Here is a 17,480-nt window from a genome sequence, read left to right on the forward strand (position 1 = left end):
TCCAAGTGCTGCTTAATGTGATTTGGCAGCCAGAATTATTTAAGAAAAAAAAAAAAGAGATCCACCATTGCTGTGTGCCCAACCTCTTCCCCATATGCTCTACTCTTTTTGAGAGATTAAAAAGAGATTAAATCCTGCTGAGCTGGCAGGTGATGCTGATGAATGTTTGGAGGGGATTAGGGTAAATCCATTCCTCCTTCTGATTTAGCTCAAGATTTGAATTCATTGATAAAATTTGCCCAGGTTACATCTCTGAAACCTCCTCTGAGCCAGTGAATCTGCAGAGGTGTAAATGAAGGCAGAACTTGTTTCTGGAGCAGAAAGGCTAATGAATTAACCTTTATAAGGTTGATGAATGCTTAAGATAGCTGTACATCTATTCCTGTCGCAGTGTCCAATTAATCCGCACTGCCACAGAATTAAAGGGTGCCCGGGCTGGCTCCTTCGCTGGGGGAAACTGGCCTGATGTTCCTGCTGCACTGCAGCATGGCTGTGAGATGCTCTGCAACAGCAAACCTGCATGCGCAGGACGCCGTGTTCATGCGTCACTTGAGTTTCAGCTAAAAAATGCCGTCTCTCAAACTAGGGATGAAGTGGAATGGGTGCAGCTATGCATTGGGGTTCATGGGCTAGATCCAGCCAAAGCTGTGTGGGTGTCCTGGCCACTGTTTTTCTTCTGTGGTGGCATTGCAGTGGGACTGGTGATTAAAGAGGATGTTCTTGGCAGCCTCCAGCAGCTGTTGGACCTTCTCGTGTATCTGCGTGCATCCTACGGCACGAGCACAGGGATGGCGGGACTCCAGAGCGTGCTCCTGTAAGGTGCCCCAGCATCAAAAAGATTGTCTGCGGAGGAGCATTGAGACCTGCAGTGTTGCCATTTGGGCCGAGGACCGGTGCTGTGACTCGCACCAGCAGTATGTAGTGGTCTGTACTGGGCATCATGCTGGGGCTGCAGGAGAGAGCATGGCTCTGCAGCAATTCCAAGGATATTTTCAGCACAAGGCTCAGCAGCAGCACCAAGCAACTGTCCTGGTGGTGGGAGAAATGATAATAGTCTTCACTTCTTCTCTGTGTTGCGCATAGTCAAATTAAGTTCCTGAGGACCAAAAAGATCTGCTGGGAGCGCAGGGCGTGCAGCAGTGGAGCCTCCGCCCTGGAAGAGCTTTATAAACTAGGGCAGTGCACAGCAGGGTATTTGCTGCTGGAGATCTGCACTGGCCATGGCGTCCACAGGAGGTGACGAGGCAGAGAGAGGAAAAAGCTTTGTGCAAAGTGACTTTGGCGTTTTTGGCTTTTGGAGAAGAGCAGCTCACACCTGCAGCCCTGTTTGGAGCCCTTACCCTGGGACTGCTCATGCAAGAGGGCTGCAGAGTGGCTCGGCCATCTCAGGATTTCATACCACCTGCAGACCTGTGCCCACCTCGGCTCTGAGCTTCCCTGCGAAGAAATAACCACTGGAGTAGTAACAGTGGCAGCTTTAGGATGCTTCAGAGAAGGTGAGCCTGTAAGCAGCAGGTATCTTCATGTTGCTTAGCAAAGCTGACATTTAAAAATCGCCTGGATGCATGTAAAGTTGCATATAGACCTTTTTGACCAGAGATCAAACGTGCTCATGCAAAGCCTGTCTTGGAAGCCTGGGGAACCTCAGAGCATGGTGGACCCAACATACAAATTCACAGTAATCGCTCAATAAATTTGTGGTAACTCTGGAGGTGCAAGAGACAGCTGGTGTGTGTCTGACGTGTCTGCTCACTTCAAAGCCCGTGAGGCTGCAGCTGCTAAGGGAATCCAGTGCAAGTTGGCTGCTGCTGCGGAGCTCTTTGCTCTCTGTAATTTGATGACTTGTATATCTCATGAGAGAGCGCGCTGTTAATGCTAGCGCGGGCCAGGTGCACTTATCCTGAGTGTGATCTGAAGTTCCAGGCTCTGTAAAATAGGACTGAAGTCAGAGATGGCCTGAACAAGTAGTATCGTGGCATGGAGGATACAAGGATCAGGCTTGCTTCCTGTGGAGCAAATCTGTTTGCTTCCTCTGAGTTGTTTTGGATTCGTACAGCTATAGCAGCAAACACAGACCCCTCCCAATCATTATAGACGCTGGTGGGATGGGTAGGAAAAATGAAGCCCAAATGAAGTCACAGACAACTAGGAATACTTTCAAGATCATAATACTTGGGAATAATTTAGAAATAATATATTTTTTTTCCAGGGGGTCATTGGAATATACGCTTTCCTAGAAAATAGGGGGAAAGATAACTTGAAATTAAATATATTATTAAACAGAGCTTTCTTAACTGTCATTAAGCAAGAGGATTTTGAGAGAAGTGTTTTCCAGTTTCTTTATCATGTGGCTGCACAAGCTGGTGTTTGCCAATGAATGTGTCTCCTCCAAGAAGAGCAAAAAATAAAGTTAAATTTACCATATGGTGGAGGAGAATATTTGGTATCCATTTTTTGTGATAATGGTAGTTTGTTTAAAATAAAGTTACCTTTGTATTTGCTTCGTTTAACTCTAAACAGGAAAATAATGGCTGTTGTAATGTCTCTATTAGAGGAATATTGTTTTAAAGCACTTTGGGGTTACATTAGTCGAGTGCAAAATGAATTCCTCCTCTGGAGCAAATAAACCCCGGTGGGGCTGAATGCTGGGAGCTGACAGCTTGACGTGGGGATGTGCATTGCAGACAGGTCTCCGGGGGCCGGTTCTTGATGCAATTCTTCATGCTCCTTCTCTTCCCTCCTCCCTTCCCTCACCTCAGCGAAGCGGCATCTGGCCCCAGCAAATTGGCTGAAGCGCTTACCTCTGAAACTGGAAGGCCCTGGGCGAGGGGGGGGCAGCGGCGCTAACCAGAGGTGGAGGGAGCCAAGAAAGTTTTAAATGTTTTTAAACGTAGCCTCCCCATATGTCAGCACATGAGTAAATAGACTTTGGTGAAATACCTTTTATTTTCTCATCTGAACGCCAACTTATACTTGCGGTTTGGGGGTTTTCTTGTTTTTCTTTTTTTCGAACTATACCTAAGTTTGACAGCACGTGATGGGATGCAGGAGGAAAGTGCTCGCTGCTGATGCTGTGTGTGTGTCGGTAATTGCATAAATAGCTCTTGGGCGTGCGAGGTGGCTTGCACAAACAGCAGCCCACCTGCACACACAGCCTGAGCGCGAAAGGCTTCTGTGCACCCAAGTCCGAGCCGCATCCACGAGCCAGCTCACCAGAACTGCGGATGCACACGTAGAAAGTGAGCTCAGGCCGTTGAAAACTTGGCACAGGTTGGTTTTCAAGCAGTATCCAATGATGTAATATAGCAAATATTAGGAGAACATCTGGTAGCTCTGCTGTCTACATGCCCATTGCAAACAATTTTTCAGTCCTGTGTAAACGTTCAGTTTAGTCACATAACAGTGTGGTAAGAGACTCGTGCAGTCAAGGCCACCTGCTTGCCTCTTTTCCTTCCACGTAAAATAACGAGGACATTTTTTTGTTTGGTTTTGTTTCCAATGCAATAAGTGACACTTTAAAAGCAGCTAAATGCATTAGAAAGAGAAGTCGAGATCTCTTTGTGCAAAGGTGTCAACGTTTTTATTTTAAGCTTAATGTTGCAGTTAGTTCGTTATCTCTGAATTGTAAAACACAGGTGGGGATGACTTGGATATCTTGCTGGAGGGATTAGTTCCCGACTGGATGGGAGGTGTTTTCTGTGAAGGGTTGTGCGTGATGTGCTGCTCCTGCAAGTCTGGGCTCTGCAGCCTCCTCCGGGACGCAGGTTTCCAGTGTTGGATGTGGCAATGCCCCTTCTCTGTCCAAAAGTGAAACAGAGCTCGTAGCTGGTGTGAAGCCATGAAACTACGGGTGGTAAAAGTGCTGTGCAAGCTCCAGCCCTTGCGTTTGCAGCGAGGATGTGCCCATAGGATGGAAACCTCCCCAGCTGCTTTGCAGGCAAGTGCATAGTGGTGGCAGTGGGGAGTCCCAGCTCTGCGTGAGCAGAGGGGATGGACAAGCTCTGCTGGCTTCCTTTGTGGCTAATGTGGCTGCAAGGCTTTAAACTTAGGAGATCGCAAAAATTGGGGTTGGGTATTATTGCAACTATGTGTGGTCCAGCAGAATTTTGAGGCCCCAGCTGAGATGGGTTCTACTGGGCACCGAGCAAACACCTAGTAAAGGATGGGGCCTAAAAATAGCAAAGATGGACAAAGAGTGTGTATATAAGGGAAAGAGAAATTATATTGCTACCAGAAAATTTCTTTCCAGGATTATTTTTTAGAAGGATCTCAGTGCTGCCCAGTTCTGTGTTACCGGCATGTCTAGTACGTGGTACCCGAGACTGGAGCACGGTCCTGCACTGCGTGCTGAGAGGGGCCGATGTCCGACACGAGACTGGTCCTGACCTGCTGCTGGGGAAATCGTTCTTGCAAGTCATACGCTTGGTGAGATCGCTGCTGGGCTGTGGCATCTTCCTTCACTTTGATGGGGAGTTTGCACTCTGGGAAATCATTAGATGATTGTAAGAAAGTACAGATGTGATGCAAGTGAGAAAGTGTGGTTTAAGCTCATCTTTAGCTCCAGAAGACCTCTGGAGACAGATGCCACCAGCATCCTACAACTACGTTATGCAGAGCCTGATGCAGCTACCAGCGGTTTGCGTTGCAGCAGCACTGACTTCAGAAGAGGCTCTAAAACGAATCGGACTGGTCAGACATCCCTGGCGGGTTGCAAAAATGGGACTTCAGACATCAAAGAATCCATTCCACTTCTGAATTCCCTGGGCACTATGGTCGATTAATTTGTGATGTAGTCTCCTGAAGCATGAGGCACGTGGTTTATGGTTTTACCAAAATCATCAAAGCCGAAAAATTCATCAATCCTATTCCTTCCTCCCAGTGACCACACACTTGGCGAAATTTTCACATTCTTCCTTCCCCTTTCTCTCTGTGTGAAATGTCCCACCTTCTCATACGAAACGCCACAGAGAGCACGTGGCTGCCTGTGGTATGGGAGCCCTGGGCGCTGCTCTGAGCCACGCCGGAGTATAGCTGCAGCTCTCCAGGCTTGCAGGATGCTCCCTGTTTAGCATGTTATCTTGTTTCTTTTCCTTTTGGAAAACTGGGGGAGAAAAAATGGTAAAAGAGGAACTCATCCTCTTCCATGCTCGTCTCCTTGCTACAATGATGAGAGGGTTGACAGGAAAGGTGACCGTTGAACTGGTAACCACTGTCTGCGTGGGTTTTGCCGAGTTCCTAATGCACGAACTTCAGAGCTGGAGCGAGATCCATGTTGTTGGTGAATATCGTGAATTGCGTGTCTGTTCTGTGTACGTAAAAGCTGTGGTTTATGGGGGAACGATAGCGCTGATAGAGGTAATTTCCCCAATCCGATGAATGACTAAGCGCCTACTGAGCAGTGGCGTCAGAAGGGGGTCCCCTGGTCCCCAACAGGGGCCATCACGTAGGCATTGGCTTGGGGTCTCTGCATCTGCCTGGGGATGGGGGAGCTGTGGAGGAGAAGAAGGGGTTAAAATGAATGCAGACTGTCCCACAGGCGTAAGCACGTAGGTGTTAAGGAAGACAGACTTTTCTGTTGCATTGTGCTGTTTTCATTCAAAGGATGACAAAGATCACCAACTCTGGACCACTGCAGAGACCCCACTCCTCTGCCCCAACCACACCTGATTCCTCCCTGGCACAGAGGTGGTACCCAGTCTCCATCCCCGGGGCTGTGCCTTGGGCATCCCTCGATGGCATGAAGCTTTCTCTGATACTCGGGGACTTCAGTTCACATTGCCATTTTCATTGATCTTAGGCATTGATGGCACGTGTGAACGGGAAAAGAAGGCAGTTCCAGTTTGCCCACATTTATTAAATTTGATATGAGAAGACTTCATTTAAAAAACAAAAATCTTAAAACATGAAGCCCGAGAGATGGGTGGATTTAAGTGCTATTAAGAGATTACTGCTAATGCCCAGCTGTATATTCAGCGAAGAGGCGGCAGCAGCAGTTCAGCAGCATTGTCATGTTTCTCTTGCAAGTGCACCTCATCCCTGGGCTGCAGAGCTCCTTCTCTCGGTAGCGAGGAGTATCTGGTTTCTCCTGTCTCCTACCCTTTCCTCTTTGCTTGTCCCACCTCTGCTCCATGAGCCCTGCCAGCCGCGTCCGGGGGGACAGGAGGGAAGGTCGCCCTGAGATATCTGGGCTTTGGTCAAGAAGCACCCTGCTGTTGGACACGGCCGGGGCCCCGCAGCCCCAAAACTCCCTGCGTTGGGGGTAAAACAGCTCCTGGCACTGCTTGTATGGGTGTCACGAGGCTGTGGCCCGAGGCCAGGGTGAGGGGGGGGCCTCGCCTGGAGGGTATTTGTTTACAGGCTTTAGTTTAATCCTTTTGCAGCTCCTACCACAGAGCCCTGATGACGGTGAGTGCTTCTCTCCACCAAGTCACTTTTGGTGGTGAATTAAATCATTACATTATTTTCTTTTTCCCCTCCAGTATTCTGTGTTCTGAGCTAAATTAGAATAGAAACCTTTTCAAACCGTTCCTTTAATAAAGTATTTGCTTAATAGATGATGCATAGCTCACAAAGCTTGCAAGAATCTGACACGGGGTATCATAATATTATGATATTTAACAGCAAAACCTACTGCATTATCAACTTACCTCTATAGCATGGAGGAGGCAACAGCTGAGGCATAAAAACTAATGCTTCAGTATGACAGAGCTAAAATTGAACTTGGCAATTACCGCGTGCATGATTCGCAGTATTGTGAAGTGAAGCTACTATATAAATCAGCTCCAGTAATCACAGGGTTTAAAATTAGTCAGTTACTATTAACTCTGCCAGTGTTAGCATGTGTTGAAGAATTACAAAAGTGAAAGGTATGGAATATCTGAAGTACAGGTTTAAAGTAAACCACTTGAACAAGCTCCCAGTGGGAGGATTTTAAGTTCATGCAGAAGTAAGGTTTTGGGTACTCTGACAAAGGTTTGTGGAACACATTTAATTGCACATTGCAGTCTAATCTTTTGAATGCTTAACATCCTTTAGAAAGCACCTTTTCATGTTCCCAGGACTTTCACAGTTCACAGAGGGTAGAGTGATGATTGAATTTAATTTTTTTCTCCCTTACAGAATTTTTTCTTTTTTTTTTTTTTTCAGAGCAGCACTATTCACATAATTTGCAGAGCTCTTCAATGCCGGGCATAGAAAAAAGGAAACAGCAGGATAATGTTTTAAAATCATTATGGGGAAGTGAAAGGCTGCTCTGAGCACAGCACAGAAATTAGCAACTGCTATGATTGCTAAATTTTTATTCAATGCAAAATTCATGGAATTTGCTGCTATGAAAAATACGGGAGTCAAGTTATTGAATAGGATTCTAAATTATGTAGGATGCACAAATATTTTATATGGGGCACAGAGATGCGTGTGTTTCTGTAGGAGAGCAGGAGCTGGAAGCAGCTCTGCTAGGGTCAGATGGTTGCTTTATTGTCCGGTCCTGTTCCCTCGCTCCTCTGGTTTGTGTTAACATTTTCAACTTAATTTTTGAAATAACACTGTTTCAGTCCTGGTGATGCGTGACTGTGATGAATGTGCATGGGTTTCTAACCTCTGAAAGCCTTCGAAGAAGGGTGAGGACACACGGCTGACTTGCTGCAGGGTTCACGCCCCTCGCTCCGGACTTGCCGCATCAGGAGGACGTGTCACCGCGCCGTACCTCGTGTGCGTGCAGGGGCCTCGTGCTTGTGGCTTTTGTTGTCAGGGCTTTGCTGTCCATGAGTAATTCTGAATGGGTGGCGTCCGCTGTTAGAGTGATGGAGGAGGAGATGGCACAGTCCTCTCGGGTACCTCAGCCTGGCCTGGGCTGCTGCGAGCAGCTCCTAAAGGATGCTTCTGGCACTTAATCTCATTTCAAATGCCTCAGTCCCTGGTTTCTCCCTCCCTGCATCCCCTCCGGGGAAGACGGGCTGTGCTCTGATGGAGTTTCCTAGCTGGATGCTTTTCCTGCTAGTGAATCTAAAAATGCATTTCCTTAACTTCATCCGCAGTTCAAGTTGGGCCCCCCGCACCCTGCAGTCCTGCCTCGCCCAGGCAGCATCCCCTGCGCTCCTGCAAGGTGGTTCCCATCCCTCTCTTCTCTTTCCGTGTCTGACCTTCAGATTCTAACGTAAGTCATGATGACTTTTGTGGGTTTTCTTTTTCCCCACTTGCCTCTTGTCCATACCGTTTTGTTCGGTTCCAGCCACGTCTGGTTCCAGAATAGGCAACTTGTGTCTTCTTTCTAACTCCAGTGAAGTGGAAACGTTGCAGCAAATCTGTGCTTTAGTCTTTCTTTACTTTTAGTCCCCCCATGTGTCCTCATTATTTAGTGCAATTCGTTCAACCAGTGTTTTTGAAGATGCTCATGCTCTGGCAGGGAGAAGGATCGGATGAGACTGTCTTTTCTTTCTCTTTTTTTTTTTTTTTCCTCCTCTTTCTCTCTTGCTTTTTTAAATAGAGAAATAGGAGGAGTGGCGTACAGCAAGATCATGCTATGCTCCTGGTTAATGTGCAAGCAGCACGCAGAAAAATGCTTTGTTAATCAAAGTGCAGCCCGATCAGATGGAGGGATGGAAAAGTTAACACCGAGGGCTGTTTGGGTGCTGCTCGGGGGCAGTGCCTGCGCGTGATTACAGTTAGTCGCTGTACTCTGCGATAAAGATTGAAGACTGTGAAGGTCACTGTGTACAGATGAGCCTATTTGCCATCATATTGGGGACTTCGTATTTTGGAAATAGGCTCTGTTATTTGTCTCACCAGCAACAAGGCGTTACCTTATCGGTCAGAGATAAACCTCTCTGCGTTCCGTTAAGGGATTTTGAAATATATAATTTTCAATTGGCTGATTCAGGGTAAATTGCCCCCATTATCTCTGCCAATAACTTCAAGATTCACAAAGAATTTATCAGTACATTTAACACTTCCATTGAAACTACATTTCTGAGGTTATGGAAATGAGCTACAAATGAAAGTCACAAGTCAAAAAGCAGGAAACATGCCTGTAAGCGAGGAAAAAGCTGTCACTGGCATTGTGAAGAAAGAGAGGTATAAATAGGGCATTGGGTTAGAAAGCAGGAAATATGCGTGCTGTGGGTTTTACTTGGAATTTCTTCTGGTGACCCTAGATAAGATTGTTAACCCTTGTCTCTGCAGCCGGTTGTATGTGCTCATTTACGGGCTCTGTTTCTGGCTTTTGGGATTGTCTGCGTGAGCTAACTGTTTGAAAGTGTAGCCGCTCCATCAATCATGGGTGTGTGGTTTTCGTGCTTAGGAAGGATCACTTTACCAAAGAGGCTGGATTTCTCAATATTTCCTGTAGAGTATAATTTAGTCTTGTCCCCACACTGCACGGCCTGGGGAGAGACGATCTCGTGGCAAAGGGTCTGTCCTTACAAGCAGTGAGGGGAGGGTGGGCGTCACAGATACGGTGGCAATTCCTCCTGCAGATGGACTTAATGCAGTCAATGACCACAACTTCGTGTTTGGTTTTATTTTTATAGAGAAGGTAAAATAGATAGCGTAAATCAGGAGGGACTTCTTCTTATCTCCATGGTGGACCCAAGAAGACCCTTCCATGTGAGCCAGTGCCGTGGGTGTCCATGCGTGTCGGTCCTTGCTTGCAGCCTGCACAGAACCACAAGTGAAATGGCTCCAGTCGTGACACAAGGCTTTGTCCTGGGAGGCATAACCTGCCAGAAAAGGGCAGGTTTCTGCCCCAAACACGCTATGGTCTTTCAGCCTCCTGTCAGCACTGCTGAGCGTGTAGCATATCAGCAGAACATGATCTGGTATTTGTCACACTGTTCTATATAACTTTGTTCAAAGTGGGTGTTTTTTTGGTTGGTTTGGTTTTTTTTTTTACAGCATACACCAGATACGGCGATAGGCTGAGGGGAAAGCATCGAGGTGAATAGTTGCAATGGGAAAGCCAAAGAGACAGTACAGATCATTACCACTAAACGAGGCGCTGTGCAGCATCTCACCCTCGATAAGATGTGGGGATGTGCATTACATCATGTCCTCCGCGGCTGGAGATGCAGGCCTTGGAGCATCCAGGGGGTGTGTATACCGACGTGCTCCGGAGGGGATGCTGCCTCCCCTCCTGCCCACCGCCATCTGGAGATGCTTTGGACTTTGTGGTGGGGTCCCATTTCTGGGGATGACCCAGCACTGCTCCACCAGCCAGCCGGGGGGATGCGGCCGTGGAAAAGAGCCGCCCCACCATGGCCGTTAATGACTTAAAAACCCTTGAGACAAAACCAGCACTGTGAAAAGGGGGCCTGGCCTCTCTGACGCTGATACTTTCGGTTCCTGGGCTGACAGCTCCAGTGCATATGTAAGTCAGGGGGTCATGTGGGTCTTTAATAAAATGACAAGTAGGTATGATAGTTCTGACTGTTACAAGTTATAAATTTGGCCTAGGGAGTTATTTCAGGCTTGTGCAGTCTAAAATTGTCTCACAGCCTGAAATCACATCTCAAAAAGAAATAATAACCTCCCATCTCTCCGATCCCTGCGTGCTCCGTAATAAACAAATGGTGACTTCCCTGGAGGTGTCATCCTGGCAGCAGCACAGCCGCTTCCCGGGAGCACTGGCATCGAGGAGCGCTTGTCTCACGGATGAGATGCAGGAATCGGGATGTTTCCTGCACAGCTCATGACTCTGTAGAAGTTGGTAGTAGTATTTTTTTTTTTGTCTTGGCACTGTTCTCTGAAGGTTAAAAAAAAAAAAAAAAAGAGGTGATGAATACTTCGTACCTGGGCAAGGGGGTCTGATTAGCTTTTGCAAGCTGAATCTGAATCCTTCAGAGGAAACCATGAGGGATTCCCCATGTTTCTTGTTCTTTGATGTCCCTTGTCCCTGTGTACCATCTCGCTGTGAATCTCGGTGCTTTCATAGGGAGGTTCCTCGTGCCAAACCTGCAAGCTGGTGACTCAGTGCAGGGAGTGACTTTTCTGCCTTTGACTACAACTTAAACCCCCAAAGCTGAGCATATCTGGAAAAGATTTTGCACCGCTTGCAAGGCCCTTTGCAGAAGCTGTAACCGAAATTGGTGGGGACAGAGCAGTTGCACCCCCTCGTAAGCAAAAGCAGAATTTCTCTCGTCTCCGGAGCATGCAGACATTTGCTCTGTGGGCTGTGCTGCAGCGCGGCTCTTCTCTTCGTACAGGTTGTTTTGTTTCCTGTGGTGTCTGTGTTGCTGTTGAGGCAGTTCCACGAACCTCCTGTTTCTCCCAGGGCTGTTTGCGTGGCAGGTGTTTGCTGTGATAAAATATTGACGGGGAGGAGGAAGGAAGGCTTCGTTCTCTGTCTGTCCCTATCTCTTACTATTTTTCAGGTGGGAGGTACAAAAAGGGCCACGTCTTGAGTTTAAAATCAACCAAGGTCAAGATAGAGAATCTGGAGAATTTCTAGAATTTGAATATAACTGGGTTTTGGTGCAGCTTGGGATAACTGTTAAATCCCTGCTTTTGCTAGAAGTTGGAGCTGGATGCTGGCAGGTCTGTTTGGGCACGGATAGAGGAGCAGGGCAGAAGATGTAGCGAGCAGTGAGGTATCCTGGGATGCATTTTGGGCATATAGCAGAGTGTGCTGGCCTGTGCCGCTGTGCTGGATGTCCCAGCAGCAGAAGGAACCATACCTGTCCTGTGCTGCCCCACCAATGCTGCTGGTCTTCAAATGCCCCAAAATGCAGCATGTTCGTGCTCGTGTCTGTTGATGTCCTCAAACTGTAAGAAAAACTGAAAAAGCATTGTAAAAACCTCTGAACTCCTTGATGAGCAGAGCTGCCCACTGACCTCTGGAGTGCCTGGGTCCTTCTAGCGCAGGATGAGACCCCAACGTGATCCCTGCCTATAGCATGCGGTGGCCACAGGCTGAGCCCCAAGCCTTGCCTGGGAGCCTGCCTGGGAGAAAAGAGCTGGCAGATGTGCGGGGTGTCAGAGCGTCACCCCTTTGGCAGCTGGGCTGGGCGGGCCAGCTGGTTTGCACCCCTGTAGGACAGGCTCTCTGAAAGCCCAGCATGCAGCAGGAGTGAGATGCATGGGCAAGAGGAGCGGGCAGCATTGAGGAGGAAAGATGGTGAAGGGAGAGTTGGGGGCCTGGGGCAACAAGCTGCATTTACCTTCATTTTAGACTCATTGCGTTGCTGCTTTTGTGCTTTTGCCCATCCCTCTCCTTGCCTTTTCTTCCTCTCTGGTCTTTCTGCCAGTTCTGATTTTCTGCCCCAGGACCCAGCAGGCTGAGGCTTTGACAGGTTAACTAAAGATTGAGAATAGTGTATAAGGTGATTTTGTATTCAATAGAGATGCTGACTGTTTAGTACCAACCTGTAACCTGCAAGCAAGAGCCCTTCTCCCCTGACGTTGTAATTGGCAGGTTGGGAAGCCAGGACCTCACCCCATCGCATTTCTCTTTTTCTTCCTGCAAAGAAATATGTTGGATGCTCCTTCCCCCTTCCAAAAAAAAGAATAAGCCCTGATGCCTCTGGGCCAGCTGCTTCGTGGGGTGTTGAGCAACATCCACGTGGCCATGGCGAAATCAGGAATGAAGGGGAGAAAACCAGATAAGACAAGTACGGGCGTGGAGGCTCTCCTCTGGCAGGGAAGAAGGAATCTTGCTGCAACAAATGCAAGATCGAATGGGTTTTGAGGAGAGCTGTGGAAGGGAATCGCTGGGTTGCACACATAGGATGGCCTCCAGTGAGATCAGTAAAGCTCACTGGGTGGCTGTGCCTGCTCAGGTGAGCCATGTACTGCAGGCTGCCCACCCCGTGCTGGGCTCAGGGCCCTAGGTTGGCCTTTGGTAATTTTTTTTTTAATACAGAAACTGAAAAAACCCCCCTGCTTTTGTGTTAATTGAAACAAAAACAGGAGGTGAGTGCCCCAGAAACTTCACCGTGCACAAGCTTGAAGTGGCTGTGGTTTTTGTTTCTAGCTAGCTATAACTATCTGATGAACCGTTTCTGTTGGTTTTTCTTTTCTATTTTTTCTTTTTCTATTTTCCCTGCATGAAGGAAGACAGAATTTTTTTTCTGGCCAGTTTGTGACTCTGCTGTTCCCAGCTCTTGCCGTTAGCGGCCGTGTTCATGCTCCGTGTAAGCAAGTGTGCTCCGAATCCATGTGCCCGTGCCAGGTCTCAATGTGACCTCCAACAAGGATATTAAATGACTTTAAAAGCCTTTCTGCAGTAGTGCGTGTGTAACACGCCACAGGTTTGGCATTAGTATTGACTGATGGCTATAACATGAGCTGCAGGATGAGGACTGCAGGTTGTCATGCCCGCTCAGCTGGGCTGGGGTTTCCAAGTGCCTGTGGGAGTCAAGTACCTCCAGTATGGGCCTGGGGTACTATCCAGTCTTCTGCTAAGAGTTAAATATCTGCTAAGAGTTAAACAAATGTTCAATCGCTCTTAATACTGAAGAGAGACGTACCTATGCTCAACTCAAAGGGACTAACCAGTAACTGATGCACGGGTTTGGGTTTTATTTTTGGTCATTGCAATGAACACTTCTGCTTCGTACTTTTTTCCTCATTTCTATGTACCTTTGGACTTGCTGTTCCTGTTCGCTATTGCTCGTGTGCTGTGGTGCCTGGGGACCAGTGACACCCGGCGAGAGAGAGTGTCAGAGCCGATCTCCCAGTGTTGTTTCAGCAGTCTGCAGTTCCAGGCAGTATGTGTTTTTAATCTGTGTCATTATCCAGACATCTTGGCCTCTGCTGGGAGGTGTTTTGAGCTTTTTTTGAAGCTTCACAACACAATGGTTATTTCGAAAGGAAAGGTGTTGAACTAATTGGTTTGACCACCTGCAGCAAATGCTACGGCGCAGGATTACTTGAAACTAGAATGATGTGACTGCGTGACTAAGTTGGCATCTGAGTATTGAGACTAAATCCTAGAGCAGAGAGGAAGATGAAATTCAAGATCTGCTGTAGTTGGAAAATGGGAGATATGTGGTCTCTTCAGTATTCTGCTATTAAATGGTGGTAACAAGGTGATACTCTTCACTGGAAGAGTTTTACCTTGTTGCAAGCATAGATCTTGCTGAGAAAGGGGTTTAGCAGCTTTTGCTGATTCATGAAAGCAGTATTCTAGCTGGGATTGTCCTTACAAGAAGACTTTGTTCTCTGCAGCCTTGCACAAGTCTTGAAGTGGCAGTACCAAACTACCAGCATAACGAAACATGGATTAAAAATGCGGGAGTCCTGTCTAAACCTTTGACTCCGGTATTGCCAGCAACTGAGGGAGTATTGACTCTGAGTTTAATACTTCTAACGCTTGGTTGTGGTTTTTGCATTGACCTTATTCTGGTGAGGATATGCTTAGAGTCAGTCATTACTCGCGGTTGGCACGGAGGTAGGCTCAGAGAGAAGCTGCTTGTTGGTTTGTTGGTAGTGCTCATACCGTTCTTCCGCTCCATCTCCGTGTTTTCACCAGCGTGAAGCCCTGCTGGAGCAGGGCCAGGAGCCCACCTCTGCGGTTAGAGCATGGCACGGGGAGGTCTCCGTCCTGCCCTCCTGTTCAAGGCCAGGTACGCCCCTGGGGGCAGCTCGTTCTGCTGACTCGCTTTGCTCTCGCTTTAAGAGATGCCAGCTCCTGCTGTCATTGGCATCTCGTTACAAAGAAATGTATCTACGTGTTATCAGATAAACGGGAGAACATTTCTGATAAAGATATAAAGACAAAGTCTGTAGATAAGATTCTCTTGAATTATGAGGCCTCTCCGAAAATAGCTTATTCTTAGAGGTTTTCAACCACCGTTCTTGCGTGATACAAGACAGAAAGTCCTTGTGCATGAGACCAGTAGCAGATGTCAATTGAAGGACATGCTGAATTACAGTCAGTTCGTGTGCCAGGAGAACGGGCCAAGTTTGTAACTGTGAATGAGGTTCCTATGCAACTGTGATTCTTCTGTCTGCTCACAAATTGGGTGTTGATGCCGTTATATTTTACTGAATGCGTTTGCCTAGATGTATTGTTTAAGGAATAGTTTTGTGCGACTGAATTCCAACCTGTTGGATGTTTGCAAGCAGTTCAGTGTGGTTATTTATTGGTTTTCGTGTGACTGGTGTGCAGCTGAATAAATGAATGCTCATTCCTTCAAGTGTTTGCAAGAAGCAGGTTGGAGCCAGCTTGAATGAGCAGCCTCAAGCGTTGCTCTGCATCCTGACAGCCGTCCTGAACTACATCAGGAGAGGTGAAAGCAAAGTCACTTCCTGGAAAGGAGAGAGAAAAAAATAGTTGTGTCGTTAATAAGTCTTGTTGGCAACTTTATATATATATATATATATATATTTTTTTTTTTTTTTTTTTTTTTTAACTGTACTTTAAGGCTCCTGACAGAGCTTGCCACTTCTGTAGCCCTTGCTGGCCTCTCCTGGGGACGCCTGCTGTGGTCGGAGGTGTGTTGCTGCCAGGTGCCCCAGGCTGGATTGTGGCTGTCCCACCTGCCAGCCCGGGATGTTGGGGTGAGCACTGACAGCCATGGCAGGTCCAACTTGGTGCATAGCAGCAGTTGGGTACCACTCCTGGGAGCAGTGACTGCATGTGCTGGCCCCTTGAAGCTTCTCTTAATGGAAATACTATTTATTACAGCAAAAATACATGTTAAAGAAATTTAGTAATAACAAGACCATCACATTATGCATATACCCATCCTAGTCTTGCTTACCAAATATTTGACCATCCTACCTAAGAGGTCCCATCTTCCTTGAGGTCTCCAGGATCTGCATCTGCCTGGCACAGCTCTGATCCCTTCACTCACAAATGGCTTGTCCTCCTGGCCTCAGGAGCTGGGTCTGGTTAAAAGCTACCAGTGCTGCTGCCGTCTTCCTGGGACAGCGGCACATCTTAATTCTCTGTAGCCCTCTGTTGTGTATTAACCCTGATACGAGCTCTGTGCCCCTTCAGCTCGTGATGCAGAAGCACGTCGTTGCCTTGCAGTCACTTTCTTATGTGCTCTCTCTTGAAGCCAGAAGGATGCACCCTGCGAGAGGGACCGGGGCGGCAGCACCCTCATTGTTTTGGCCACTGCACACACAAAACACTTGAAGTCATCACTTGCAGATCATTATCCTGCAGTTCTATGACGTCCCCTAACCACCACCTTCCTCTTCTGACAGCGATCGCAAGCAAAATGCAAGATCTGATGGTAAAGGGCTGTGAATTCCCAATCAGAGAGGATTTGAGGGTTTAAAGACAGTTAGCTTTTATGCTTCTGTGTAGGGCATATGGCTGTAGACCAGCATGGGACTCGGAGAGCAGCAGCCTCCCCAGCTGGGCAGCGTTTTGGTATTGATTTAAGCCTTTCCATAAGGCATTGAGGTGTTTGCAGTGATACTGTTAATTTAGCAAACCTTTAGAGTGACTGCTGCCCTGTGATCCGTATTAGTATAACTTCACACCCTCGGGCAAGCAGATAAGCATCCACACCAGGGGGTTTTAGTGGAAGTAGGGCATCTGTGTCTACACAGAGATGAATGAAACGATGCAAAAACCACTGTGAGGGGAAGCCAAGTGCCGGCAAGCATGGCGGGCTCCTCCCCGGGGCTGCGTTTCAGGTGAGCTCGTGGCACAGCCGGCCGGCGGGGACATGGTCAGCACTGGATGAGATGAGACGAGCAGGGCTCTGTCTTGGTTAGCAAAGGCTACAAAGAGCAGATGTATTACTTATTTATGCAGGCCAGATCTTGGCGTGACGGAGTGCTGCACAGAAGCTAAAATGACAGTAATTAGAACGGATCTGCAGTCAGTGACCCAGAGAAAAGTGAAAACCCGGGAAGATAATCACGAGTGAAAGAGGCAACACAAAACAGAAGATGGTGATGGTTACAATTTGAATGAGAAAATGAGCTCCTAAAGCAAACTAGCTCCTGGAAATCCCATTAACACTAACAAATATCCAGCTCCAGGATTTGGAAAGTATCACAGTGACAGCTGCTCAGGTAAATAACAAGGACAAATCCAGTTGCTATTTGAAAATGCTGCCTACTCCTCTGTTTAAGGTAAGTCTGTTAATACAGGCTGCCTGTTAAAATCACTCGCTGTCATTACAGTGCTAGCAATTACAGTATTCTCAGTGGTTGGGGATTATTGAACAACTGGCTCCCCGGCATTAACCGCAGCGTGGCACCACAACCACTCCTGCAACAGCAGCTCTGAGGATAACCCACGTTCTTGGCTTTAAGGATAATAGATTACTGAAGAGTTGTTGTTTTGTTTGAGCCCTCTAAAATGGGCGAGATTCCAGTAAATTCAAGACTGGATTCTGTTCTGATTTGCTCACTGCTCCATCCAGCTATTTCTGGTTGAGTTTCAAATCCGAATGAATTTTGGTCCTCTGATGTTTCTTGTTTTGGTTTTGTTTGGTTTTAACAAGGAGGCCCAGCTCATGAGCTGAAAAAAGACCTCAAAGCCCCCGTCTGAAGATAGCTTTGATTGCACTTAGTTGAGT

At 47.4% G+C, this 17,480-nt stretch overlaps 1 protein-coding gene across 3 annotated transcripts in view; it reads left to right on the plus strand.

Annotated features, from left to right (window-relative positions):
- Positions 1 to 17,480, plus strand: part of TOX2 (TOX high mobility group box family member 2) — a 155,697-nt gene that overhangs the window by 13,161 nt on the left and 125,056 nt on the right. Inside the window, exon 1 of one of the 3 annotated variants that reach the window (XM_076352321.1) lies at positions 8,109 to 8,155. The exons of the other annotated variants lie outside the window; for them this stretch is intronic. The gene's annotated coding sequence lies outside the window, so the exon portion shown is untranslated. Of the gene's footprint in view, positions 1 to 8,108; positions 8,156 to 17,480 lie in introns of those variants that run through there. 3 annotated transcript variants of the gene reach the window in all.

The sequence above is a fragment of the Aptenodytes patagonicus genome, chromosome 14, assembly GCF_965638725.1.
Source record: "Aptenodytes patagonicus chromosome 14, bAptPat1.pri.cur, whole genome shotgun sequence".
In the NCBI taxonomy this organism is placed as follows: domain Eukaryota; kingdom Metazoa; phylum Chordata; class Aves; order Sphenisciformes; family Spheniscidae; genus Aptenodytes; species Aptenodytes patagonicus.